The sequence below is a fragment of the Pongo pygmaeus genome, chromosome 15, assembly GCF_028885625.2.
Source record: "Pongo pygmaeus isolate AG05252 chromosome 15, NHGRI_mPonPyg2-v2.0_pri, whole genome shotgun sequence".
NCBI lineage: Eukaryota > Metazoa > Chordata > Mammalia > Primates > Hominidae > Pongo > Pongo pygmaeus.
The window spans coordinates 64,243,781-64,271,624 of record NC_072388.2 but is presented as its reverse complement, the minus strand read 5'-3'; the positions used below and the strand labels follow the sequence as shown (position 1 = coordinate 64,271,624).

The window sequence follows — 27,844 nt, the reverse complement described above, 5'->3', positions numbered from 1 at the left end:
ATAAGAAACCACCAAATTGTTCTCTGAAGTAGCTGTATACTTTTTTGTATTTCCATCTGCAAGGCAGGAGAGTTCTAGTTGCTCTATATCTCTGTCAGCTTGCTATTGTCTAGGTTTGTTGGTTTGTTTTTGTTTTGCTTTTCTAATAGGTAAGTAATGGTATCTCGTGATTTCTACTTGCATTTCCTACTGGATAAATAGGTTTATGTACTCAGTTTTTTAAAAGAAATATTACATTTAACTCTACTTGTCAAAGGACTATGTTTACTATTTAGCACCCAGTCTGTTAATGAAATGAAATGCTTTCATAAACTAAACTAAGTTTGATGTCTTTTCAGAACCATGTACAACATTAAGAGTTTCAAAGTGGCCTCTCAAGCAATAAGAGAAAGTTTATGCAAATATTTTCAATTTGTTTTACTAAATTAAAATTTTTTATAAATTTTTAGTAAAAACTTATTGAGAACATTAAAAAGCTTGTCAAGTTACTTCTCATCTTTCCAAAAGCCATTTCTACAAAATAAGTGTAACATTGTCACTTAGCACTTCTTTAAAGCTTATTTTGTGTTAACTCTGCTAAACCCTAAGCATACCAATATTAAGTCAAATGACTCTGAACTCAAGGAGTTTATATTACTCACGATTTTTGAAAATTAACTACTTTTTGGGGTGTTTTGTCTTTTTTTTTTTATTATTCGAGGTCCTGCTCTGTTGCCTAGGCTGGAGAGCAGTTGCGCAATCATGGCTCACTGCAGCCTCAACCTCCTGGGCTCAAGCAATCTTCTTGCCTTAGTTTCCCAAGTAGCTGGGACCACAAGCGCACACCACCACACCCAGCTAATTTTTAAATTTTCTGTAGAGATGGGATCTTGCTATATGTTGCCCAGGCTGGTCTCAAACTCCTGGCCTCAAGTAATCCTCCTGCCTCAGCCTCCCAAAGTGCTGGGATCATAGGTGTGAGCCACTGCACCCAGCCTTGATTTTCAAAACTCTTTTTTTTTTTTTTTTTTTTTCTTTGAGACGGAGTCTCCCTCTGTCGCCCAGGCTGGAGTGCAGTGGCGCGGTCTCGGCTCACTGCAAGCTCCGCCTCCAGGGTTCACAACATTCTCCTGCCTCAGCCTCCCAAGTGGCTGGGACCACAGGTGCTAATTTTTTGTATTTTTACACCCGGCTAATTTTTTGTATTTTTAGTAGAAACAGGGTTTCACCGAGTTACCCAGGATGGTCTTGATCTCCTAACCTTGTGATCCACCCATCTCGGCCTCCCAAAGTGCTGGGATTACAGGCGTGAGCCACCACACCCGCCCCAAAACTCTTCACTTTTTAAAACAGTTTCAGGTTTACAGAAACATTCTGAAGATAATACACTGAGTTTCCATATACTACTCCTCTATCCGGTTTTCCCTATTATTAACATCTTATATTAGTATGGTACATTTTCTATACTTAATGAATACTGATATATTAACTAAAGCTCATAGTTTTAAGTTCCTCCTGTCTGTGACAGTTTTATAGATTTCCCTATTTCTGATGACCAGTTTTATGGTGCACTAGTCAGGTTTCCTTGTAGGATGCCCCTCTATACTGTATTCTTAATTTTTTTTTTTTTTAAATGAGATGGGGTCTCACTCTGTCACTCAGGCTGGAGTGCAGCTGGCCCAACTTGGCTCACTGCAAACTCTGCCTCCTGGGCTCAAGCAATCCTCTCATCTCAGCCTCCCAAGTAGCTGGGATCACAGGCACGTACCACCATGCCCAGCTAATTTTTTGTATTTTTGGTAAAGACAGAATTTCACCATGTTGCCCAGGCTGGTCTTAAACTCCTAAGCTCAAGTAATCCACCTGCCTCGGCCTCCCCAAGTGCTGGGATTACAGGTGTGAGCCACCACACCGGGCCTATGCTGTATGTATGTATGTATGTATGTATGTATGTACGTATGTATGTATGATGGTCAGTACCTCAAATGTTTGTGTCCTCAAATGTCCACCCTTGGCCAGGCGTGGTGGCTCACTCCTGTAATCCCAGCACTTTGGGAGGCTGAAGCAGGTGGATCACGAGGTCAGGAGATTGAGACCATCCTGGCCAACATGTCTCTACTAAAAATACAAAATAGAAAAATTGGCTGGGTATGGTGGCACATGCTTGTAATCCCAGCTACTCGGGAGGCTGAGGCAGGAGAATCACTTGAACCCGGAAGGTGGAGACTGCAGTGAGCCGAGATCGCGCCACTGCACTCCAGCCTGGCAACAGAGCAAGACTCAGTCTCAAAAAAAAAAGTCCACCCTTAGCTGTTTCTGTTTTGCTCTGGATTCATGCTTCTCAATCTGGATGCATCTAAGAATTATCTAGGGGGCCCTTTGAAAACCCAGATTAAATCCCATTAAATCTGAGTAAACATAGGTGGGAACTGAACGATGAGAACAATTGGACACAGGGTGGGGAACATCACACACCGGGGCCTGTCATGGGGTTGGGGGAGGGAGGAGGGATAGCATTAGGAGATATACCTAATGTAAATGACGAGTTAATGAGTGCAGCACATCAACATGGCACATGTATACATATGTAACAAACCTGCGTGTTGTGCACATGTACCCTAGAACTTAAAGTATAATTTAAAAAAAAAATCTGAGTAAATACAAACTGATTTTTTTTTTTTTGAGATGGAATCTCACTCTGTCACCAGGCTGGAGTACAGTGGCACGATCTCAGCTTACTGCAACCTCTGCCTCCCGGATTCAGGCACTTCTTATGCTTCAGCCTCCTAAGTAGCTGGGATTACAGGCATGTGCCACCACACCCGGCTAATTTTTTTTTTTTTTTTTTTTTTTTTTAGTAGAGATGGGGTTTCACCATGGTGGCCAGGCTGGTCTTGAACTCCCAACCTCAGGTGATCCACCTGCCTTGGCCTCCCAAAGTGCTGGGATTAAAGGTGTAAACTACCATGCCCAGACCTGTACTCATTTTTAAACATAAAATAATTTACCTACTAAACAAATCTCACTGTGAACGAAAGCTTGGTTCAAATTTTTTAATAATTATCAATATATATGTATACTTTTCTAAAATTTGTGAAAACAGAAAATGGTCACTATTATAAGGTTCAATACTACGAATTACAATTAAGCTGACCTCTGTATTTCAACAACCCTAATCTCTTCTAACTCCACAAACATCCTCTACAGTAGGTCTCCATATATCAAGTAGGGAAAGAAATTCTAAAAGTTACAAAGAAAATTAAAAGTTACCTGCCCCTCTTTAAAAATATATGTATCTTTCCACTTACCCTTCCTAGTTATCTAAATAAGAAATTAACTACTAAAAAAAAAAAACCTGTGTAAAATATACTTCAATATAACCAGCTTATATTCATTCATTTTTTTTCCTCTTTTAAGTGGCAGATATAGTTTTGAGTATAAAATGTAGCTCTAGTTTTGCTAGCTTGAATCTAAATTCTAATTCCACAGTTATAAATTGTTGCAGAGGTAAGGAAGTTTCTACTCGGCCTCATTTAGGTGAAGGGTACTTCTCATTTATAATAATTGAGATAACTGTACTATGCTTTAGCTTTTCCCTAATTCTTGGTGTGTTTTATTGCCTGTATTGGTTCTTCATGGACCCAAATAAAATTCTCACTAATACTTGTGACTTACCAATTATACCAACTACAGATGTCTCAAATTTAAGAGTTTAAAAAAAAAGACCTTAGGTGGCCAAAGAAGTCATTTTCCCACAAGAGGAACTCCAGATGGATACAATTTTTAAACTTCATTTTAATTGGCAAATAAAAGTTACACATATGTATTGTGTACAACTGGATGTTTTCATATATGTGTATGTTGTGGAATGATTAAATCAAGCTAATTAACATACCTATTATCTCATATATCCAACCTTTTTTTGTTTTAATAGTAAGGACACTTAAAATCTACTCTCTAGCTGGGCATGGTGGCATATGTCTGTAATCCCAGCTACTAAGTAGGCTGAGGCAGGAAGATTGCTTGTGCCCAGGAATTCTAGATAAGCCTGGGGAACACAGTGAGATCCCATTTCAATTAAAAAAAAAAAAAAAAAAAAAAACTACTTTCTAAGCTATTTTCAAGTATACAACACTTTATTATTAACTACAGTCAACCATGCTGTACATTGGATCTCCAGAACTTATTCCTCTAAATACCTGAAACTTTGTACCCTTTAACCACATCTCCCCATTTTTCCCCAGCTGACAGCTCCTGGTAATCACCATTATATTCTCTGCTTCTATGAGTCTAACTTTGTTAGATTCTACATATAAGTGAGACCATGAAGTATTTGTCTTTCTGTGTCTGGCTTATTTCACTTAGCATAATGTCCTCCAAGTTCTTCCATGTTCTTATAAATATCAAGACTTCCTTCTCCTGAAAAGCTGAACAGTATTCCATTGTGTGTGTGTGTGTATATATATACACATATACATATACCACATTTTCTTTATCCATTCATATGTTGATGAACACTTAGGTTGATTCTATATCTTAGCTATGGCAAATAATGCTTTAACAAACATAAGAGATAAGATAATTTTCTATTTGTAAAGAGATCCACGAGCAGAATTAGAGTGCTCAGCACTTACATGATGGTTTCTCAACACTAGGAGGCTTTTGTGCATATTTTATTGTTGCTATTGGTGTTTAAGGGAGCATTTATTTTCCTTTAAAAGTATTCCACATCCATAGAGAAAAAACTTGTAGTTTCTTTTCCTCTCCATGAAATGCTTTATTAAATGAGTAATTTGTTTGAATAACCGAGACAGTATGAATTATGTACCAGGTAGGAACCCCCTTCAACGTAAGAAAGAAAATAGTTTCTATCACCCTTTAAAATTTTTTAAATATATTTATTTACATTTAGGAGTATGGCTTTAAAGAAACTTGTCCTTCACATGACCCTCCAGTTCAAGTGTCCAGCAGAGTCTGACTTGAAATTATCAAGTTACTAAACAAAATATTCTAATTAGCCTATATGAGGTACATGTCCATTCTCTGAGGAAGACTGACTTGTTTCCCTCCATCTCTACTTCTGTTCTGAGTATTATTAGTATGATCCTCCTAAACCAGTTTGTCCACATCCTTATAGCCTCAAAAGTAGAGAGGATCTCCTTTCTGCTAGATGCAGTTCTAAAAACCCAGGACAAAGCTGGTATTTTTACTTACATATCCATCCTTGAACCAATAACTGTGACAGTAACAAGCCTCCATTTGGATCATGTTACTAGGGTAGGGATAGGATGAGTTTTCCAAAAGAGGCAAGTAAAAAGGGTCTGTTAGTGATCTAGACATATTCTCTGGAGGAACTGCTGGCAGCCAATTAGCCAAACTAATCTGTATCAACTAAAATTGGAGGGCAGGGGAGACTTAATGGACACATTGTTCTTTAGAAATTATATTTTTCATTAGGAAATAAAATATGTGTAACTGTGCTTACACATTCCTTCATATTCCTGTTAAAGTTTCTTTTAAAAAAATTAAAATTTCAGGTGCTACATAACTAGCAATGCATAGCAGCTTCTAACTGCAACACTGTGCCTGTGAACAAACATTATGGAAAATGTGGAGAGCAAGAGAATTCAGGGATTTAGCAGTGGAGAGATGAAACAGCACCAAGAGTTCAACCACAGAACAGGAAGCAGAAGGGAAGATGCCTTAGATGGAGGTGGGAAAGATCGTGGATTCAGCAATGCATAATAAGAAAACCCAAAATAACTATGGCATAAACAAAACAGTTTATTTCTCTCTCACATAAAATAATCTGATAATACTCCAGAGCTGCTCTACCATGACATAAATAAATATACAGGGTCTTTCCAGCTCTCTATTCTACCATCCTTATAAGTATAGCCCCTATCCTCATGATCTAAGTTGGCAGCTGGAAAAAATGATAAAGAATGGTAAATCTCTTCCTTTAAGTAGACTTTTGGGAAATACCAAATACTTCTACTGACATCTAACTGACCAGAATTTAGTCACAAGGTAATACCTTGCTACAAGAGAACTTCAGAAATTTGTTCTTTCAGCAAGTGGCAATTGGGCCCTCTATCTAGGTTTCATTAACTTGAGAGAAGGAGAGAATGAATATTTGAGGAAAAAAAAACTGCCAATTTCTGTTGTAACAGGTCAAAGACAAGAAAGGCAGATGAAGGTAACATGTGAATGTAAACTTTCCTTCTCTAATCTCAAGCTACAAAATGGCTAGACTGAAATATTCTTCATAGACTTACTTGAGAGAAGAAATGGACAAACAACCTTTGATTTTACTTTAGACAATTTATTATCCCCTCTCTCCATATTATTATAAAAACCCATATGAGAAGTAAAAGTGTGAGCCAAAATAGTTTGGGTCAAAGTTTTAAAATCTCCTTACTATACAGAGGTATGAAACCAACATGTCCAACAAACAGAAAACACCAAAGCAGAAATAATTTAAAATCAAAGAAAAAAAACACTATCACTATAAAGACTCTTCTACAGTTAAGACTTCTAAATTACTTCCTAGATCCAGAAACTCAGGCTAAACTCCTCTTCTTCACTCCCTACTCCACTGCTTGCTAAACCTCTCTCCTTGCATCCATAAAGCATATCTAATCTCCTTGGTTCTCCTTCCTTGCTGTTTTAAGGATTTTATTGTACTCACTATCGGTAATAACAAAAAAATTATTAAGAAATTATGAAGTTTTTAAAACCTTATAAAATTCTCTGGGACCTCAAATATTCTCATTTTACTGGGAAGAACTAATGATGTCAAGTAATATGAATTCATGTACTCTAGTCTCAAACCAGTAAATTGCATTTCTAAGACCCTAAACATTAGGTGACGTATTTCAAAGAGTCTTTCTTTAACACAAGCATGACATGGAGATGGCAGTGGTGGTGGTAGTGGTGGTAAGACCAAATTAAGACCTTTGGAGGTCCCAAATACAGAAAATACAATAGTATAGCCCTCTATTCTCTCCCTATTAAATACAAAATAAAAACAATACTAAACAGCTAACATTTAATCCAATAAATTCTTATTTCTTTCCTAATTCTACTTCAGTATTTTTTTAAATGTTAGATAGTAAATGCTTTCAATTGTTTTTCAAATTCTTTTCCTTCTGCTTTGCTGATACCCTAAGCTTTTGTTTGATATGCTGTGGCTAATCAGGACTAAGTGGTAATTAACAGAAGTAAAAGCAGTTGCAACTTGAAGAGGTCTGCTCTACATCAGATATTTTACATGCATTATTTATAATTCTTGTTACATCTACAAAAAAGAGAGATTATCAACCCTGTTTTGCTGATAAAGAATGAACTCAAAGAAGCTAGACAAGATGCCCAAGGTCACTCATGCAGTAAATGGCAGAGTCGAGTACCTGAAATAGGCCTTTATGTCTCCCAAGTCTGATCCATTAGACATACTGCCTGTATGTATTTCTTCAGAACTAGCTCCTGGACAAAAATTTCATTTCAGAGAAACACTGAAAAATGCTTTTTAAATGCATCATTTGGTAGTACTCAAATTTTCCATGGAACCTAATCACTGATAATCCTAGATAATAACTGTAAATATATAGCCCAGACTGCTACACTGCACAACTCCAGTAGGAAAAAAGAAAAAAAAATTTTATATATTAACTGTATCATAGTATAGAACCTTATGGAAACATGTCACACTGCTGACTTTTATGTATCCAGTTCATACTTTTTCCCTGTGCTAAGCCCAAAAATGCATAAGAGATTTTTTAAAAAATCATTAGGCATAGGTGAACACTGCATTTTGAATTTAAACCATGAGAATAAAGAAATAGCAAAGTTATTAAAATATAAAATGACATATTGTTTACTAATGTATTAATAGTTATCTATATGCAATAAGCACAGCTAAATAAATTACTCGTATTGTTTTTAAAAAAAAAAAAAAAAGAAAAAGAAAAAAAATTTTATGTGAATGATGTCCCCTGGAATTGTGTGATACAGTTGAGTGTGCAACCCCAATGCTTGTCAAAGACCTTGTCAGGGCCATTTACTATTCTATTTTGGAAAAAAAACTCTCATTTTTTTTTTTTTTTGAGAGGGAGTCTTGCTCTGTCGCCCAGGCTGGAGTGCAGTGGCACGATCTTGGCTCACTGCAAGCTCCACCTCCCGGGTTCACACCATTCTCCTGCCTCAGCCTCCCCGGTAGCTGAACTACAGGCGCCCACCACCACACCTGGCTAATTTTTTGTATTTTTAGTAGAGACGGGGTTTCACCATGTTAGCCGGGATGGTCTCAATCTCCTGACCTCGTGATCTGCCTGCCTCAGCCTCCCAAAGTGCTGGGATTACAGGTGTGAGCCACTATGCCTGGCCACTATCATTGTTTTTTAAAGCCAATAAGCATTCTCAGAATGTTAAAGAAAAGTTTTTGTTGTTGTTGTTGTTTTGAGACAGGGTCTTGCTATGTTACCCAGGGTGATCTCAAACTTCTGGGCTCAAGCGATTCTCCTGCCTCAGCCTCCTGAGTAGCTGGGATTACACACTGTGCCATCAGGACCAGCTCAAGAAAGATATTTTACAGCCTGGGCAATACAGTGAGACCTTGTCTCTACAAAAAAATTAAAAACTAGCCAGACATGGTGGCACACACCTGTGGTCCCAGCTTCTCAGGAGACTGAAGTAGAAGAACTGCTTGAGCTCAGAGTCGTCTGAGGCAACAGTGAAGGATGATCACACCACTGCACTCCAGTCTGGGTAACACAGCAAGATTCTGTCTTTTTTAAAAAAAGGGAAGATATCTTAAAGCACACGAAAATAAAAATACACCAAAAGTCAATCATAAGAAAATGCAAACTAAAACCACATGATATACAACTATACACCTATTATAAGAGCTAAAATTAAAAAAAAAAAAAAAAAAGAAAGAAAAAAGAAAAAGGAACAGATACTACCAAGTGCTAGTAAGGATGTAGAGCAACTGGAACTCTCAAAAACATTGTTGGTGGAAATGCAAAATGGTACAACCACTTTGGAAAACAGTTTGGCAGTTTCATACAAAATTACACATATGCTTACCATATGATCCAGCCATCTGCTCCTAGGTATTTACCCAAGTGAAATGAAAACTTATGATCACACACAAAGCTATACATGAATGTCTATAGCAGTTTTATTCATAATTGCCAAAAACTAGCAATAAGCCAAACGTCTTTCAACAGACAAATGGATAAACTAACCATGGTACATTCATACCATAGATTACTACTCAGCAATGTAAAGGAATAAACTATTGATACATGCAACATGAATGAATCTCAATGAATTTTCTAAGTAAAAGAGGCTGATCCAAAAGTCTATACAACTACAATGTCACAGTTGGCCCTCCATATCCACTAGTTCCATATCTGAGAATTCAACCAATATGGATAGAAAATATTGCAGTAAAAAAAAATACAACAAAAAATAATACATATAAACAACATAGTATAACAACGATGTATATAGTATTTATATTGTATAAGATATTATATTTAGAGATGACTGGAGTAGCAGGAGGATGTGTGTGTATACGTAAACACTAGGTCATTTTACATAAGGGACCTGAGCATCTGTGAATTTTAGTATCTGAAGGGGTTTTGGAACTAATTTCCCTCAGATAGGGAGGGACAACTGTGTATGACATTCGGAAAAGTAAAACAGTAGCCATAGAGAATAGATCAGCGTTTTCCAGGGGGATGAACTTAGGGGGAGAGGTTAACTACAAAGGGGCAGCAGGAGTTCTGTGTCTTGATTATGAGGGTAGATACATATTATATGCATTTGCCAAAATCCATAGAACTGTGTATCTCAGTATAAATTTTAATGTATTAATGCATAATTTAAAAATGAAAAAAGTTGTATAAAAAATAAAGGAAATATGCCAATTGGGAAAAAAGAAAAAAAAGGTGGGGGGGCTTTTCACTACCAGATCTACAAACGGTTATCCTCTGGAGATAATACAGCTGCCTCCACTGAGCTGTAAAGATAAAATGTAAAACGCTTAACACAGGCTTACCACACAGTAAATTCTTAGTTTAGAATTCTTAAATTCTAGTTCCCTTCCCTTTCCCCGCTTCTCTCTCCTATGTAAGTATTTCTCTTTCACTGTGTCTACTATTGCCTTTTCTTTTTTCTGCCTCTGTAATGGTTTTACATTGTTTTTGCTACTTCAAATTCCTTTTCCCTATTTCTCTGGTTAACAATATCTATCCTCTGGGGAACTGACACTACCCCCCCACTTGTGTGGTTCTGATGTTAATGTCAACGACAATTCCCCACAGTGATTAGCCCAGAGATAAGCCTGTCAGAGGCCATCCTAGGGAACTAAGTTCTCAGCTGTCTGAGGCCATGCATCCTTGCCATGAAGGAAGCTTTCTAACATAAGCAGAAAATGAGGCCAACAGGAGAAAAAATAAAATGAAGCTAGAATACTCTGAAGACAGCATCTAAGTTCCTGGATCTGGTTGTTCCTGGACTTCTCCATCTCTATTCTTCCTATTTACATAGCCAATAAATCACCTTTCTGTTTAAGGCATTTTAGAATTGTTGTTTTTAATGCTTCCCATTTTAAATATTTGGCTTCTCTAAGGAAACAAAAATAGTAAATTATCTCTTTACTTGCTGTGGCCTTCAGTTATTTTCAGTATTAGTGGCCACTAATATCAAGACATTACCCAACCCCACTGTAGGGCAATCACACACGTTTGAAAGAGGTAGAAATAGCTGAGCCTGGTGGCACACATTTTTAGACCTAGCTACTGAAGAGGCTGAGGCAGGAGGACGGCTTGAGGCCAGGAGTTTCAGGTTGCAGTGCTCTATGATCACATCTGTGAATAGCCACTGCGTTCCAACCTGGGCAACACAGTGCGGGCGCGCGTGCGAGAGAGAGAGAGAGAGAGAAAGAGAGAGAAAGAGAGAGAAAGAGAGAGAGAGAGGAGAGAGAGAGGAGAGAGAAGAGAGAGGAGAGAAGAGAGGTAGAAATAAAAGATAAAGCCACATATAACAACAGTAGACTGAGAACAGCTGCCTACTGAAAATTTACATTACAAATAGTGAAAAACCTTCAAGACAGCTTTTAATGCAAATTATATCAGGTTTTAAATCTTCAGTGCAGGCAGTGCTCACTTTTCATTACCTTACATTTTACCACCCTACTCACTCAAAGCTAGGTAATAAAGATATATGTTACTTTGTGTCATTCTGCCATTGCATGCTCATTCACAAATTTTAATCAATATCTGAAGAAAGGCAATAGCATATGGAAATAGGAAAAGCACACAACTGCAGTAAGGATTAAAGAAAAAGTCTCACAAGTTGACAACACATAGCACATTCCTAATAAGCCTTTCTTCAGTTTGTCTTCCTGGAATGCCCCTACTTGTTTTTGATGCTAAGCTAATCATTACTATGTACCATATCCTACTAGAACTTCCTCTGCCACCTCACCCTTTATCATAGCAATTACCGAATTATAATTATATATTTATATGTTAGTGGTAATGAGAACCTGAACTGTTACCAAAAAAAAAATGAAACAGAAAAAAGCAGATGAACGAGATAAACACCATAGTGATAGAATTCGCAGTTTTGTTACAGGATCCCAACACTTACCCAAAGGTAGCCGTTGGGTCAGGGTTTCTGCACTATAGTCTCTTATGTGGTTGCCAGAAATAGGTTACAGGACAGAGAAATATGTTACAGGAAAGGGGTCCCAATCCAGATCCCAAGAGAGGGTTTTTGGATTTCACACAAGAAAGAATTCAGGGCGAGTCCACAGTGCAAAGTGAAGCAAGTTTATTAAAGTAAAGGCATAAAAGAATGGCTACTCCATGGGCAGAGCAGCCCCGGGGGCTGTTGGTTGCCTATTTTTATGGCTATTTCTTGATGATACGCTAAATAAGGGGTGGATTATTTATGTCTCCCATTTTTAGACCATATAGGGTAACTTCCTGACATTGCCATGGCATTTGTAAGCTGTCATGGAGCGGTGCTAATGGAAGTGTAGTAGTGAGGATGAGCAGAGGTCACTCTCATTGCCATTTTGGTTTTGGTGGGTTTTGGCTGGCTCCTTAACTGCAACCTGTTTTATTAGCAAGGTCTTTATGACCTGTATTTTGTGCCGACCTCCTATCTCATCCTGTGACTTAGAATGTCTTAACTGTCTGGGAATGCAGCCCAGTAGGTTTTAGCCTCATTTTACCCAGCTCCTGTTTAAGATGCAATTGCTCTGGTTCACAGGCCTCTGACAGTTTGACAAGCGAATGAATCTGATGGGGAATACAAAGATGATTCACAATTCAAGTTTAGATAATGGGAAGGAAAAGCCAATAATTAAAAAAAAAAAAAAAAAGGAAAGTAGAAAAAAATACATTTTAAAGGAAAAGAAAATTCAAATTTGAGTGGGTTAAGCATGACGGCATGACAATTAGATGACAATCTCCAGGTGGAATCTGATGTTCAGGAACTTACAGTATAGGGGTCACCTGGAAGAGATTCTCACTAAAGCCAAAAGAATAGGTAACATTTCAAGAAAAAGAATCTAGAGAATGAAAAACATGTAAGGCAAATACTTGAGAAACAAGTTGACTTTAAATGAGCCAGGAGGACAGCAAAGTTATAAGGAGAAGGGAGGAGGAAAAGTGGTTCACAGTGTTAAATCTGAAGCAACAAGACTGAAGAGTCCCCATTTGGCAATTCAGAAGGTCATTGGTAACAACAGAAAGAACAGTTTTAGTAAAAAAGAAGGTAACCAAATTGAAACAACAGACATAAATTGTTTCTTTTCCTTTGGCCTGTTGCACAGTATGAAAAAAAATAATAATAAGGAAAGGTTTTTGTTTAAGCCATTAAATTGTTGCTAGGGAAGATTAAAATAAAAATGATAAAAGAGTTAATTAATGATCCTATACATTCTAACCGTAGAATGGATAAAAGAGGTAGCCATGAAAGCCTAAAGGGCATATCGCATATCCCTGACACCAAATGGGAGACAGAACTTACACAATTTAGAGAGAGAGAAAAGCAAAGCTGAAGAAGCTTCTGTTGGATAGTCTTGATCTTCTTACATTAAAAAAAAAAAAAAAAAGTAAGTGAACCTACAAAGTCTAAGAGCAGTACACTGGAATCAGGCCCTAGGAAGAAGTAGAGTGGTGGCTCACGCCTGTAATCCCAACACTTTTAAGAGGCTAAGGCAGGCAAATCACTTGAGGCCAGGTGTTCAAGTCCAGCCCCGGCAACGGGGCAAAACCCAGCCTCTACAAAAAAATACCAAAAAAAAAGCCGGGCATGGTGACGCATGCCTGTAGTCCCAGCTACTCCAGAGGCTAAGGCAGGAGGATCACCTGAGCCCAGGAGGTTGAGGCTGCAGTGAGCTGGGATTGCGCCACTCCCCTTAGTCCGGGCAACAGAACATGACCCTGTCTCATTTGGGAAAAAAAAAAAAAAGGCCGGCGCAGTGGCTCACGCCTGTAATCCCAGCACTTTGGGAGGCCGAGGAGGGCGGATCACCTGAGGTTGGGAGTTCGAGACCAGCCTGACCAACATGGAGAAACCTTGTCTCTACTTAAAAAAAAAAAAAAAAATTAGCCAGGTATAGTGGTGCATGCCTGTAATCCAGAGTAGCTGTAATCCCAGCTACTCCAGAGGCTGAAGCAGGAGAATCACTTGAACCCGGGAGCGGGAGGTTGCGGTGAGCCGAGATCGCGCCACTGCATTCCAGCCTGGGCAGCAAGAGTGAAACTCTGTCTCAAAAAAAAACAAATTAGTAGAAAAGATCTGAAATAGCCCCTATAGGAAGTTGAAAAGAATTGCCAATCAATGCAACCAAGTATTTTAGAGCACATTTTCTCATTAATTGCTCATCTCATTTTTTACTTAACTTGTAGAAGGATACAAATTCTTCAGTCTATTTGATCTGATATCCCTTTTTTAAAGACAGCCTTCTACATCCCATCTAATGATGTTCTGTATGTCTACTTTTCCATTGTAAATTACCTCATCTATTCTTTGCTATGTTACAAAACTTTTAATTATTCTTCCTGCTTTAATGTGGTTCTAGTCTTGCTCTCATGCTCTGTACAAATATCAAAGTAGTATTTGATTACTCAAGAAATCCTTAATGTCTATTTTCTTAAAGACAAGTATTCAAGAGAACTATATAAAGAAAAGGAATTCTAAACCTAGAAATGGCTATATCTTCTGACAGCTGCTCATTTACTATTATGACTAAAAATAAAAATTCCCCAGGAAAATATGAATGACGATCTTTAATATTTTGAAGCTTCAGAAGTAATAGAAAAAGTGTCTCTTTTCATTTACATTGACATTTTTCCAATTATACAACTCATACTTCAGTATTTTATATGTATTAAAAATTCAGTGGGACTTTTAAAATAAATATGGCATAACACATTTCCAAAAGAACATTCTTGACTGGTACAGTGGCTTACCCCTGTAATCCCAACATTTTGGATGGCCGAGGTGGGCAGGTCGCTTGAGCTCAGAGTTCGAGACCAGCCTGGGCAACACAGAGAAACCCTGTCTCTACAAAAAATATCGAAAAAAAAAAAATTAGCTGGGCATGGTGGTATGTGTCTACAGTCCCAGCTACTCAGGAGGCTGAGCTGGGAGGATAGATTCTGCCCCAGAGGTCGAGGCTGCAGTAAGCCATGAAAGCACTACAGCACTACAGCCTGGGCAACAGAGTGATACTCAAAAAAAAAAAAAAAAAGGATTCTTGCAATAAAAACAGTCACCTCGGAGAGTTCTACATTTATTTCCATAACGCTGACACTGACATTTCATAAAAAGCTTTGGGATTCCACTTTTGTAACTGCTTTAAAGTCTTTTTTAAGTCTTTTTTTTTTTTTTTTTTTTTTTTGAGACAGTCTCACTCTATTACCCAGGCTGGAGCGCAGTGGTGCAATCTCAGCTTACCGGCAGCCTTGACCTCCCATGCTCAAGTGATCCTCCCAACTCAGCCTCACAAACGGCTGGGCCTACAGGCACACACCACCACACTCGGCTAATTTTTTAATTTTTTGTAAAGATGGGGTCTCACCATGTTGCCCAGGCTGATCTCAAATTCCTGGGCTCAAGCAATCCTCCCATCTCAGCCTCCAAAATGCTGTGATTACAGGCATGAGGCACCACACCTGGCCTGCTTTAAAGTCTTCATATAATGTTTATAATATTGTCAGAACAAATCTTCATATAATAAACATAGTTTTGATTTGGAGATATTTGTTATCAAAAAGTGGTTTACCTACATTAGAAATGCTACTTTTGAACAAAAAGTGTGACTCTAAAACATGAAACAAATTTTCTTATGCTGCTGTAATGACACCATCATTAAAATATATTTATAGCTACATTCCCCTCCTCCAGTGTCTGCTCTGTGGGTTATCACTCATATGCTCTAGTATGTTGGGTAAAGTTCAATCATTTAATAGCCATACTTCCTACTACTGTAGGTAAAATAACAAGCCCTGAAGGTTTCTAAAAGTCAAATTATTGATTATTTGAAAGCAGTTACAACACTGATTTTTAAATTTAGGCAGCTGTGATTCAATTCTCTTTCTTTTTTTATACTATACTGAAAATGAACATTACTCTTTTAGCGTATACCTGACACCAGCCTACTCAGTCAGTTGTCTACTCCTGTTACAAACACACACATATACACAGGTACACTCCTATTTTTTAAATCCCCTATACATGCATTGTTTTCCTAGTTTATAATCTGAATGTTACCTGTCAGCTTTGCCTCTAGGACAACCTTCCCAATGATAGTCATGCACTTTCTTTCATTCTTCTTAAAAAACAATCTAACCCCACTTGACTACCTTGAGTGCAGCTTGGCACAAACTTCACTGAAATTGTTCCACCCCATTTTCTACTCCCAAAACAAAAAACTAAAACAGCACATAAGTCTTGTACTTCTCTTCATAATAAGTTTCAATCACTTTTGAAGCTCTACCTCACAGAATTATTCAACTATGGCTTTGTTCTCGTCAAAAATCTTTATTAACTCAGCATTTAAGATTATCCCCATCCTCAGAGTTGTATGTGTGAACTAAGAAATGCCCAAGAAAATGTTTAATCACCCATCTTGATTCTTCCAGACAATCCCAAATTTGTTCATTGCTGAATCATCCATTAGACCATGTCTTAGTCTGTTTGGGATGCTATAACAAAATACCTTAGACTGGGTAACTTATCAATGACAGAAATTTATTGCTTACAGTTCTGGAGGCTAGGAAGTGCAAGATCAAGATTTGGTGTCTGGTAAGGGCTCACTCTGCTTCATGGATGGCATCTTCTCACTGAGTCATCACATGGTAGAAAGTGGGGATTCAAGCTCCCTCAGGCCTCTTTAATAGTAAAGGCACTAATCCCATTCCTGAGAGCTCTGCCCTCATGACGTAAGTACCTCCCAAAGGCCCCACCTCTTAAAACCATCAAAGTGAAGGTTAGGTCTCTCAACATAAGAATTCTGAAGAGACATTCAGACCATAGCTGACATAAGCCTCATATTTTTGATCCAGAAAAAGACACACACACACACAGTGGCTACATTTAAGAGGAAGAGTAATGTACCTTTTAAGAAAAGGTCAGTGAATGTCTACCCAGCCGTGAAAAGTGGGATATAAGAAAGTCAAAATAATTCATTTTATGGAAGAAAAAGCAGAGGCCGAGAGGGGACAAGTGGTTAACCATGTTTATATATTTGGTGGCACACACGAGTAGTATCCAAGTGTCCTGATTCCAAGTTCAAAGCTTTTGTACTTTATCCATTCATTCCCATTACTAAACAGAATCATGCTAAATGAAAGGAGGAGTACACAAAAGACTACATATTGTATGATTCCATTAATATTAAAAATCAAGAAATGGCAAAACCATGGAGACAAAAAGCAGATCAGTGGTTGACTGGGGCTGGGGATAGGCACAGGGACTGACTGCAAACAGACAAGAATGAGTTTTTTGGAAGATGAAAGTTTTCTAAAACTGGATTGTGATAATTGTTGCACAACTGTATAAATTTACTAAAACTTGAACTATGAATGTCATGGTAAATAAATTATACCTTAATAATGCTATTTTTAAAATTACTAAAAAGGAATTCAGTATATAAGGAACTCAACTCAATAGCAAGAAAACAAATAATGCAATTAAAAAATGGGCTACAGACCTAAATAGACATTTCTCAAAAGAAGACATATAAATGGCCAACTGGTATATGAAAAAATACTGATTAACCATCACAAAAATGCAAATCAAAACCACAATTCTGTATCACCTCATGCCTGTTAGAATGGCTATTCACATAAAGACAAAAGATAAGTATTGATGAGGATGTGGAGAAAAGGGAATCTTGTACACTGTTGGTGGGAATGTAAATTGGGACAGCCATTATAAGAGAACAGTGTGGAGGTTCCTCAAAATTTTAAAAATAGAACTACCATATGCTCCACCAATTCTACTTCTGGGTATACATCCAAAGGAAACGAAATCAGTATGTCAAGGAGGTATCTGCATTCCAATGTTCATGAAAGCATTATTCATATAGCTAAGATATGGAGTCAACGTAAGTGTCCACCAGTGGATAAATGGGTAAAGAAAATGCCAGGAGCAGTGGTTCACGCCTGTAATCCCAGCACTTCAGGAGGCCAAGGCGGGCGGATCACGAGGTCAGGAGATTGAGACCATCCTGGCTAACACGGTGAAACCCCGTCTCTACTAAAAATACAAAAACAAAATTAGCCAGGCATGGTAGCGGGCACCTATAGTCCCAACTACTAGGGAGGCTGAGGCAAGAGAATGACCTGAACCCGGGAGGCAAAGCTTGCAGTGAGCCAAGATCGCACCACTGCACTCCAGCCTGGGCGACAGAGAGAGACTCCGCCTCAAAAAAAAAAGAAAGAAAATGTGTTATGTGTGCATGTGTGTGTGTATGCATACACACACAGGATTCATATTCAGCTTTTAAAAAGTAAGACAATCCTGTTGGAGTTTAAATATGCCATTCTGACATATTGACTATTTTGAGTCAAAGGCACTTGAAAAACAGCAGGTTAAGAAGAGCACTCTTTCCTTTCTTCTATTTCTTAAAAGCAGATGAAATTCCCATGTGAAAGATGTCCTCCTTAAACTAAAAGGAAAGCAACATTTTTATCATCAAGGATGGGATATGGAGACGAAGAGAATTCCATACAGACTTTGTTAAAATAACTTCTATCCTTTAAGCCTCCCCATATAATCCAGTTTATTTTTCACAAGTTACTATCCTTTGTCCAATTCAGTATGTAAGTATTCAATTCTAACTGTATCTTTGGGTCTTTGTTTCCTCATGAGGGCTCCTGTGCCACATAAAACTTGTATTGAATAAATTTGTGTGCTTTTCTCCTGATAATCTATCTTATGGTAATTTAATTGTGAGGCCAAGCAAAAAAAAAAAAAAAAACTTTAAAAAGGTGGAGGTAAAGTTTGCGCCCCTTTACACTGCAAATAACATGGATGAACCTGAAGGACATTAGGCTAAGTAAAATAGGACTGGCAGAAAAAGACAAATACACATACTACATGATCTTACTTATATATGGAATCTAAAAAAGGTGAACTTATAGAAGCAGAGAACAGAATGGTGGTTGCCAAGGGCTGGGGTGAGGAGGAAATGGGGAGATGTTGGCCAAAGGGTTATTCAGGATGAGTAAGTTCTAGAGATCTAATGTACAGCATGGTGACCACAGTTAATAATATTTATTGTACACACTAAATCTGCTAAGAAAGTAGATTTTTTTTTTTTTTGAGACAGGGTCTTGCACTGTCACCCGGGCTGGAGTGCAGTGGCGTGATCTCGGCTCACTGCAACCTCCGTCTTTCAGGTTCAAGCGATTCTCCTGCCTCAGCCTCCCAAATACCTAGGATTACAGGGGCCCACCACCACACCTAGCTAATTTTTTGTATTCTTAATAGAGATGGGGTTTCACTATGTTGGCCAGGCTGGTCTCTAACTCCTGACCTCATGATCCGCCTGCCTCAACCTCCCAAAGTGTTGGGATTACAGGCGTGAGCCACCGCCCCCAGCCAGAAAGGAGATTTTAAATGTTCTCACCACACACACACACAAAAATAACTATGTGAGGTGATGGATGTGTTAATTAGCATGATTGTGGTAAAGATTTCACAATCTACACATATACCAAAACATCAAGTTGTACACCTTAAATATATATAATTTTTATTTGCCAATTATACCTCAATAAAACCAGGGGGAAAAAGAAGAACATTTCATGTTAAAAAAAAAAAAAAAGGCCAGGCATGGTGGCTCATACCTGTAATCCCAGCACTTTGGGAGGCCGAGGCGGGCGGATCACCTAAGGTCGTGAGTTCTAGACTAGCCTGACCAACATGGAGAAACCCCGTCTCCACTAAAAATACAAAAAAATTGGCTGGGTGTGGTGGTGCATGCCTGTAATCCCAGCTACTTGGGAGGCTGAGGCAGGAGAATCGCTTGAACCCAGGAGGCGGAGGTTGTGGTGAGCCGAGTTCGTGCCATTGCACTCCAGCCTGGGCAACAAGAGTGAAACTCCGTCTCGAAAAAAAAAAAGAAACTCCAGTTTTTTTCTAATTGTTTTTAGCTTTAAACTCTTAGAGCTCTCAGGGCTTAAAACTTGAACAACACAGGTTTGAATTTTGAGGGTCCACTCATATGCTAATGTTTTTCAATAAATATATTGATAAATTTGGGGGAGGTTTGTGACAACTTGAAAAAATTCACAGACGAACCATATAACCTAGAAATATCAAAAAAGTAGGCCATATGCAGTGGCTCACACCTGTAATCCCAGCACTTTGGGAGGTCGAGGCAGGAGGATCGCGAGCACTGGACTTCAAAACCACCCTGGGCAAGGGCAACACGGCAAAACCCTGTCTCTACAAAAAACACAAAAATGAGCCAGGCATGGTGGCATGCACCTGCAGTCCCAGCTACTTGGAAGGCTGAAATGGGAGAATCGCTTGAGTCAGAAGGCAGAGGTTGCAGTGAGCTATGATTGAATCATGACATTCCAGCCTGAGTGACAGAGTGAGACCCTGGGTCAAAAAAAGAAAAAGACGGCAGGCTGAGGTAGGAGAATCACCTGAACACCAGAGGTGGAGGTTGCAGTGAGCCGAGATCGTGTCACTGCATTCCAGCCTGGGTGACAGAATGAGACTTCATCCAAAAAAAAAGAAAGAAAAAAAAGAAAAATAGAGCTATGTCATGAGTGCTTAAAATATATGTAGATACTAGTCTATTTTATCATTACTACAAAATATATACAAATCTATTACAAAAAGTTAAAAATTGTCACAACTTATACCACACACTTAGCCACACATGGTGGCATTTGAAACTGAGAGAAACCCTGTCTCAAAAAACTAAAGATGCAGTATTAAATCGTAACTACATAAATTTAGCTGTACTACACCCTGTACTATTGAAATAATTTTGTAGCCACCTCCTGTTGTTAATGAGGTGAGCTCAAGTGTGAATATCTGCTTAAAGTACCATGTGACATTAATCATCTCCAAGCAAGCAGTTCATCTTTCCAATAAATTGTATATTTCAGTAAAAAGTGATCTCTCGCGGTTTTATTATGCTTAGTACGATACTATAAACCTCAAATGACACCTAAGTGCCACTAGTGATGCCGGAAGTGCTCCCAAGAAGCAGAGAAAAATCATGGCATTACAAGAAAAAGTTGAATTGCTTGATATGTACTGTAGATTGAGGTCTGCAGCTGCAGTTGCCCGCCACTTCAAGATAAATGAATCCAGCATAAGGGCCATTGTAAAAAAAGAATTCATGAAGCCATTGCTGAAGACACACCAGCAGATGCAAAAATCGTGCATGTTTTGTGAAATAGTTTTTTATCTCGTATTGAAAACGTAGCTTTTATAGGGGTACAGGATTGCTATAAAGAAAGGCATCCCTATAAACTTTAATAAGTTTCAAAAAAAAGCAAAGTCATTATACAACAACTTAAAACAAATGGAAGGCGAATGATCTAAAGCTGAAGAATATAATGCCAGCCAAGGATGGCTTGATAATTTTAGAAAGAGTTTTGGCTTTAAAAACGTCACGATAACAGGAGAAGCAGCTTCTGCCAACCAAGAGGCAGCAGACGACTTTCCAGATGACATTAAGAAAATCATTCACTTAGGCTGTGCGCGGTGGCTCACGCCTGTAATCCCAGCACTTTGGGAGTCCGAGGTGGGCGGATCACAAGGTCGGCGGATCACAAGGTCAGGGGATCAAGACCACCCTGACTAACACGGTGAAATCCCAGTCTCTACTAAAAATACAAAAAATTAGCCCGGCGTAGTGGCGGGTGCCTGTAGCCCCAGCTACTCAGGGGGCTGAGGCAGGAGAATGGCGTGAACCCGGGAGCCGGAGCTGGCAGTGAGCCGAGATTGCGCCACTGCACTCCAGCCTGGCCGACAGAGCCAAACTCCATCTCAAAAAAAAAAAAAAGAAAGAAAATCATTCACTTTGGGAGGCCGAGGTGGGCAGATCACAAGGTCAGGAGTTCGAGACCAGCCTGGCCAATATGGTGAAACCCCATCTCTACAAAAAAATACAAAAATTAGCCAGGCGTGGTGGTGTGCACCTGTAGTCCCAGCTACTCAGGAAGCTGAGGCAGAAGAATCACTTGAACTCAGGAGGCAGAGGCTGCAGTGAGCCGAGATCGCGCCACTGCACTTCAGCCTGGGAGACAAAGCGAGACTCAGTCTCAAAAAAAAAAAAAAAAAAAAGAAAAAGAAAAAGAAAATCACTGAGAAGGCCAGGTGCAGTGGCTCATTCCTGTAATCCCAGCACTTTGGGAAGATGAGGCAGGAGGATCGTTTGAGGCCAGGAGTTCAAGATCAGCCTGGGCCTGGGCAATACAGCGAGACCCTGCCTCTACAAAAAACATTTTTTTAATTAGCTGGGGGAAGGCATAATGGCTCACACCTGTAATCCCAGCACTTTGGAAGGCCCAGGTGGGAGGATCACCTGAGGCCAGGAGTTTAAGACCAGACTGGGCAACATAGTGAGACCCTGTCTCTACAAAAAAATAAAAAATATTTAAAAATTAGCCAGGCATAGTGGTGCACACCTGCATCCCAGCTATTCGGGAGGCTGAGGCAGGAGGACTGCCTAAGTCCAGGAGTTTGAGACTGCGGTGAGCTATGATCATGCCATTTGCATGTCAGCCTGGGCGACAGAGCAAGACACCATCTCTTAAAAAAAAAAGAAATATGGAGAAAGAATATCTGCCTAAACAAGTTTTTAATATAGACAAAAGTGCCCTATTCTGGAAAACAATGCTATAAAAAACATTAATTAGTAAGGAAGAGAAAAAGCACCAGGATTAAAGGCAGGAAGGGATGGGCTAACTCTACTGTTTGGTGAAAATGCAGTGTGGTTTATGATCAGAACTGCCCTTATCTATAATGCTACAAACTCCCAAGGCTTGAAGGGAAAAGGTAAACACCAGCTCCCAGTCTTTTGGTCATAGAACAAAAAAGCCTGGGCAATGAGAACCCTTTTTCTGGATTGGTTCCATTTATGCTTTGTCCCTGAAGTCAGGAAGTATTTTGCCTGTAAGTTCTTTCATTACTGGACAATACCCGTGGCCACCCGGAACCCCATGAGTTCAACACCAAAGGTGCTGAAGTAGTCTACTTGCCCCCAGACAAAATGTCTCTAATTCAGCTTCTAAATCAGGGGGTCATGAGGATCACTGGACACAGTACACTACAGAAAGTACTGTCAACTCTATGAAAGAGAATGCCAATAAAGAGACCATCATGAAAGTCTGGAAGGATTACACCACTGAAGAAGCCGTCGTTGTTATGGAAAAAGCCATGAAAGCCATCAAGCCTGAAACAATAAATTCCTGCTGGAGAAGACTGTGTCCAGATGTTGTGCATGACTTCACAGGATTTGCCACAGGGCCAATCAAGGAAATCACGAAAAAGACTGTGGATATGGCAAAAAAAAAAAAAAAAAAAGTGTGGGTTAAAGGGTTTCAAGATACAAATCTTGGAGAAATTCAAGAAATAGACATTACACAAGAGGAATTTAAAAAGATGATTCGATAAGTGCTTCCAATCCAGTACCAGGTAATGTAGAAGGAATGCCAGAAAACAAAATGACATCAGACAATCTGGCAGAAGACTGATTGTTCAAGGCTGCTTTTGACTCCTTCATGACATGGGCCCTTCTCTGATATGGGCACTGAAACTAAAGCAAACGGTGGAAGAAGGATTGGTACCATATGGAAATGTTTTCAGAGAAATGAAAAAGCAAAAAAGACAAAAGTATGACGTATTGCCATAAAGTTATACCATATGTGCCTGCCTCTCACGCCTCCCCTTCCCCCTTCCACCTCTACCATGCTAAGACCAACAAGACCAATTCCTCCACTTCCTTCTCCTCTCAGCCTACTCGATGTGGAGACAATGAGGATAAAGACCTTTGTGATGATCCACTTCCACTTAACGAAGAGTAAATACATTCTCTCTTCCTTATGATTTTCTTTTTTTTTTTTTTTTTTTTTTTCTGAGATGGAGTCCCGCTCTGTCACCAGGCTGGAGGGCAGTGGCGCAACCTTGGCTCACTGCAACCTCCACCTTCTAGGTTCAAGCAATTCTCCTGCCTCAGCCTCCCTAGTAGCTGAGACTACAGGCACGTACAACCACACCCAGCTAATTTTTGTATTTTTAGTAGAAATGGGGTTTCACCATGTTGGCCAGGATGGTCTCGATCTCTTGACCTCGAGATGCACCCACCTTGGCCTCCCAAAGTGTTGGGATTACAGGCGTGAGCCACCGCACCCGGCCTATGATTTTCTTAATAACATTTTCTTTTCTTTAGCTTACTTTAAGAACACAGTATATAATACACATAAGGTACAATGTGTTAGTTGACTATGTCATCGGTAAGGCTGGAAGTCAACAGTAGTTTATTAGTAATTAAGTTTTTGAGGAGATAAAAGTTACATGTGGATTTTCATCTTGATGGGGGTCTGTGCCCCAAACCCTGTGCTGTTCAGGGGTGAACTATACATGCTGAAAAGTGTCACTAAAATATGAGGAAACCAACTTTTCTCTAAACTTTAGATGCACTTCCCTGAATAATTTCCAAAAGTTGGGTACCTTATTTTCCAACCATGCATTTACAAGCAGAAACAGCAAATGACAGGTACTATATAAATATACATGTAGAAATGAACACAATCCCTATTAAAACATTTTAGTTATTTATCATTATTTCCTTTCAGGTACTCCTGTACTACTCTAAGTAAGCCTCTGTAGACAGTCATATAGAGGGTGTGTTCTGGCCAAGCTTGGTGGCTCACACCTGTAATCCCAGCATTTTGGGAGGCCAAGGCAGGAGGACCACTTGAGCCTAGAAGTTCGACACCAGCCTGGGCAACAGAGCAAGACCTCATCTCTAAAATAAAATAAAAAATAAAAATAAAAAAAGGATGTGTTCTTTTCTTTGTTATCTAGTCTGACAAAAATTTCTCCAAAATAGACTTCTTTGGTAATTTTATTTTCATTACATCTTTATGCCATTAAAACCTAAACACTAATCTTTTTTTATTATTATTAAGAGGAACTATTCCTAATTGCACATTACCAGGTTTCTTTAGCTCATTATTTGGTGCATCCTCAGTAGGTATACATCTTTTCAGCTTACTCAGCATTGGGAACATAATATTGTGTATTTGTTTACTTACAAATTAAAAGTAACATATCTCTCATCCTATGCACACTTGACAACCTATGAGAAGTATCAAGCAGATACTTCTAATATTTGAACCTTAAAAATAAACGGAATTTTAGTTGATAGAGGGCTGGATGTCTGTAATTATGTCAGGAAGCAATCAGGATTATCAGTAAATCTAAATTTTTCACGCTGTTGAGGGGGTCAGTTTACCAAGCATAAGACAGGACCTTTTGGCCTCAAGAATTTCAGTTACAACCCGCCTAACCCCTAGAGTTTCACTAAACTTCCTAAGAGAGAAAGAAAAACCTAAAACTTATAAAAAGAAAGCAAATTGTTTACCCTGGCTTAGTTCTAATTGTAAAGAATCAACTTTCTCAAAATTACAATCTTTTGACATTTGGCAACTGAATGAATTAAGTAGTTATTCAGAGAGCTCAAGACATAAAAACTAATACAACTTCTATTATATATTTTTCTCCTTCAGGTGCCAGTACAATTCCATGTGTTGGAGAAATTAAGTCAAATCCCAATTGATTAGGCCCTAATTATCAAAGACACTTTCGCCTTGTGAACTTCTCACAGTAGCTGTCTTAAACCTCCTAACAGTACTCCCATGAGTGGAGAACACTGTGCTTCATTTTTAGTTTAATATGTTAGTTCTCTTCAATGAACATAGTTGTTTTTTTTACATTATAGTAATGAGGCACATGAAGGTTAGAATTTTCGTTTTTGTTTTTTTGTTTTGTTTTGTTTTTTGAGACGGAGTTTCACTCTTGTTGTCCAGGTTGGAGTGCAATGGCAAGATCTCAGCTCACCGCAACCTCCGCCTCCCGGGTTCAAGTGATTCTCCTACCTCAGCCTCCCAAGTAGCTACGATTACAGGCATGCGCCACCACACCCAACTAATTTTGTATTTTTAGTAAAGATGGGGTTTCTCCATGTTTGTCAGGTTGGTCTCCAACTCCTGACCTCAGGTGATCCACCTGCCTCAGCCTCCCAAAGTGCTGGGATTACACGCATGAGCCACTGCACCTGGCCTATAAAATCATTTTTAATAAATAATATTAAATGCTATACAAATGAAGTTCTTCTAGTCTCTTGCCTACCACCTCAAAAGGAAATGAAATCATTTTAATAAACCTATTATAACATAAAAACTAATGTTTTACCTGGAAATGTTCTATGAACTCTAAGGAAAAAAGTATACTGTAAAGATAGTCAATTCCCGCATTTCTTACCATTGCTAGAAGAGGATGACAAACAAGGAGAAGAAAGTAGAGGGAAAGAGAAAAACTGAATAAATCCCCTTCATCTCCAAATAAGGCAAGCTCATCAACCAGTATGCTCCTCTGTCTATCTCCCTCTCTTCACTGACTGCCCCAAGGTCCCAGACAATACAGAATCTATAAATTATATCTGTCCACTTTACCACTAATTAAGATATTACTATCAATTGTATTCAACAATTATAAAAATGCTTAGATTAGCTTATGGAATGTTGACTTAAGTCATTAAATAACACGGCAATGCTTTTATTATAGTTTTGATGGTTTGTAAATATTGTTTATACTCTAACCAAATTTAATCTGGTTCTAGATATTATTAGAATTTGATATCTCATTTAAGGGATATTATGGAAAAATCAGTCACAACATTGATAAAAATTTAAAACTCATTCATTGTCCATTGAAAGTCTTGATCAAATAAGACTTAGACAGATACACAGGTTCATTTTAGTTATACGTTTAAGGTAATTAAGAGGACTCTCCCATTTTCATTTTACTTTTGTTCAAGTTTACAATCAGAAAGTTATAGCATTTATGCACTTTCAAGTTTATATCATGAAGTTTATTCATTAGAAAAACTAATTCTAACCTTCTTCATGTGCCTCATTGCTACATGATATAAACTCATTACTCAGGTTCTAAAATAAACATTAGCTTAATTTTTCATTTTCATCTAAGATTAATATCAATGTTTTATTACTTTATAATGTGAACTTTATTTATACTGACCAGTCATCAAGGCTGTGACAAGATCTTTCAAGTTCGTTTTCATATTTATTCAGTTTATGGAAAAATAAATTTTAAAAACCCAAGTTATAAAATACAACAAATAGAGTGAGCATTTCAGTAGTGATCTTTAAAAGTTTTTCTTTTATTCCAGTGCTTCGATGAAGAAGTTATACTATAGAATCACTACGGAAGAAAAGGCAGAATAGCAAAGGCAATTTGAACCACATTAGCACTACCCTTATATTGGTATAATTTGTTAATTAAAAGAAGATTTATAAATTCAAAACGTATTTCTCCTTCACATTGTCATTTTCTGATCAAAAAAAAAGACTACCACAAAGAGGTATTTTTTCAAAGTAGATGGGTAAGAAAATTTAAATGAAATTAGCCCTATAACTTTGCTTTCAGTAAGAGTTCAAAAGTAACCCTTATATTGACAAATACGACATAATTCCATAGGTCCTATTTGCTCTTCCTCCATTAAAAAGAAAATGTGTAGTATCATATAAAGTTTATATGGGTTTTACGTTCAGAATACTGTAGAGATTAAGAAAAACCTTTGTCTGGTGGGTGGTAAGGTTAACTTTATTGGTTTGATTTCCCATTATTCCAAATGGAAGACTGTTGGATGATGGGGGGTAGCTGGGGAAAGGAAAAAATGGCAGGAGATTAGAATGTTGAAAGAAAGAGAAGCTGAGATTTGAAACTAATCAATTTTTTAAAAATCTTACGACCAAGCATGGTAGCTCACGCCTGTGGGAGGCCAAGGTGGGATGATCACTTGAGGCCAGGAGTTCAAGACCAGCCTGGGCAACATGGCAAGACCCTGTCTCTTTTAAACTTAGAAACAAACAAACAAACAAAAATCTTTCTAATAAAATAAAGGAGCCAGGTACAGTGACTCACGCCTGTAATCCCAGCATTTTAGGAGGCCAAGGTGTGAGGACCACTTGACCCCAGGAGTTCAAGACAAACCTGGGCAACATACCGAGGTCTCATCTCTACAAATATTAAAAAATAATTAGCCAGGCATGGT

General features: G+C 38.5%; 1 protein-coding gene across 7 annotated transcripts in view; it reads right to left on the bottom strand.

Moving 5' to 3' along the window:
- Positions 1-27,844, bottom strand: part of FUT8 (fucosyltransferase 8) — a 456,741-nt gene that overhangs the window by 301,456 nt on the left and 127,441 nt on the right. The window contains exon 2 of one of the 7 annotated variants that reach the window (XM_063651683.1): positions 14,478-14,571. The exons of the other annotated variants lie outside the window; for them this stretch is intronic. The gene's annotated coding sequence lies outside the window, so the exon portion shown is untranslated. The remainder of the gene's footprint in view (positions 1-14,477; positions 14,572-27,844) is intronic. 7 annotated transcript variants of the gene reach the window in all.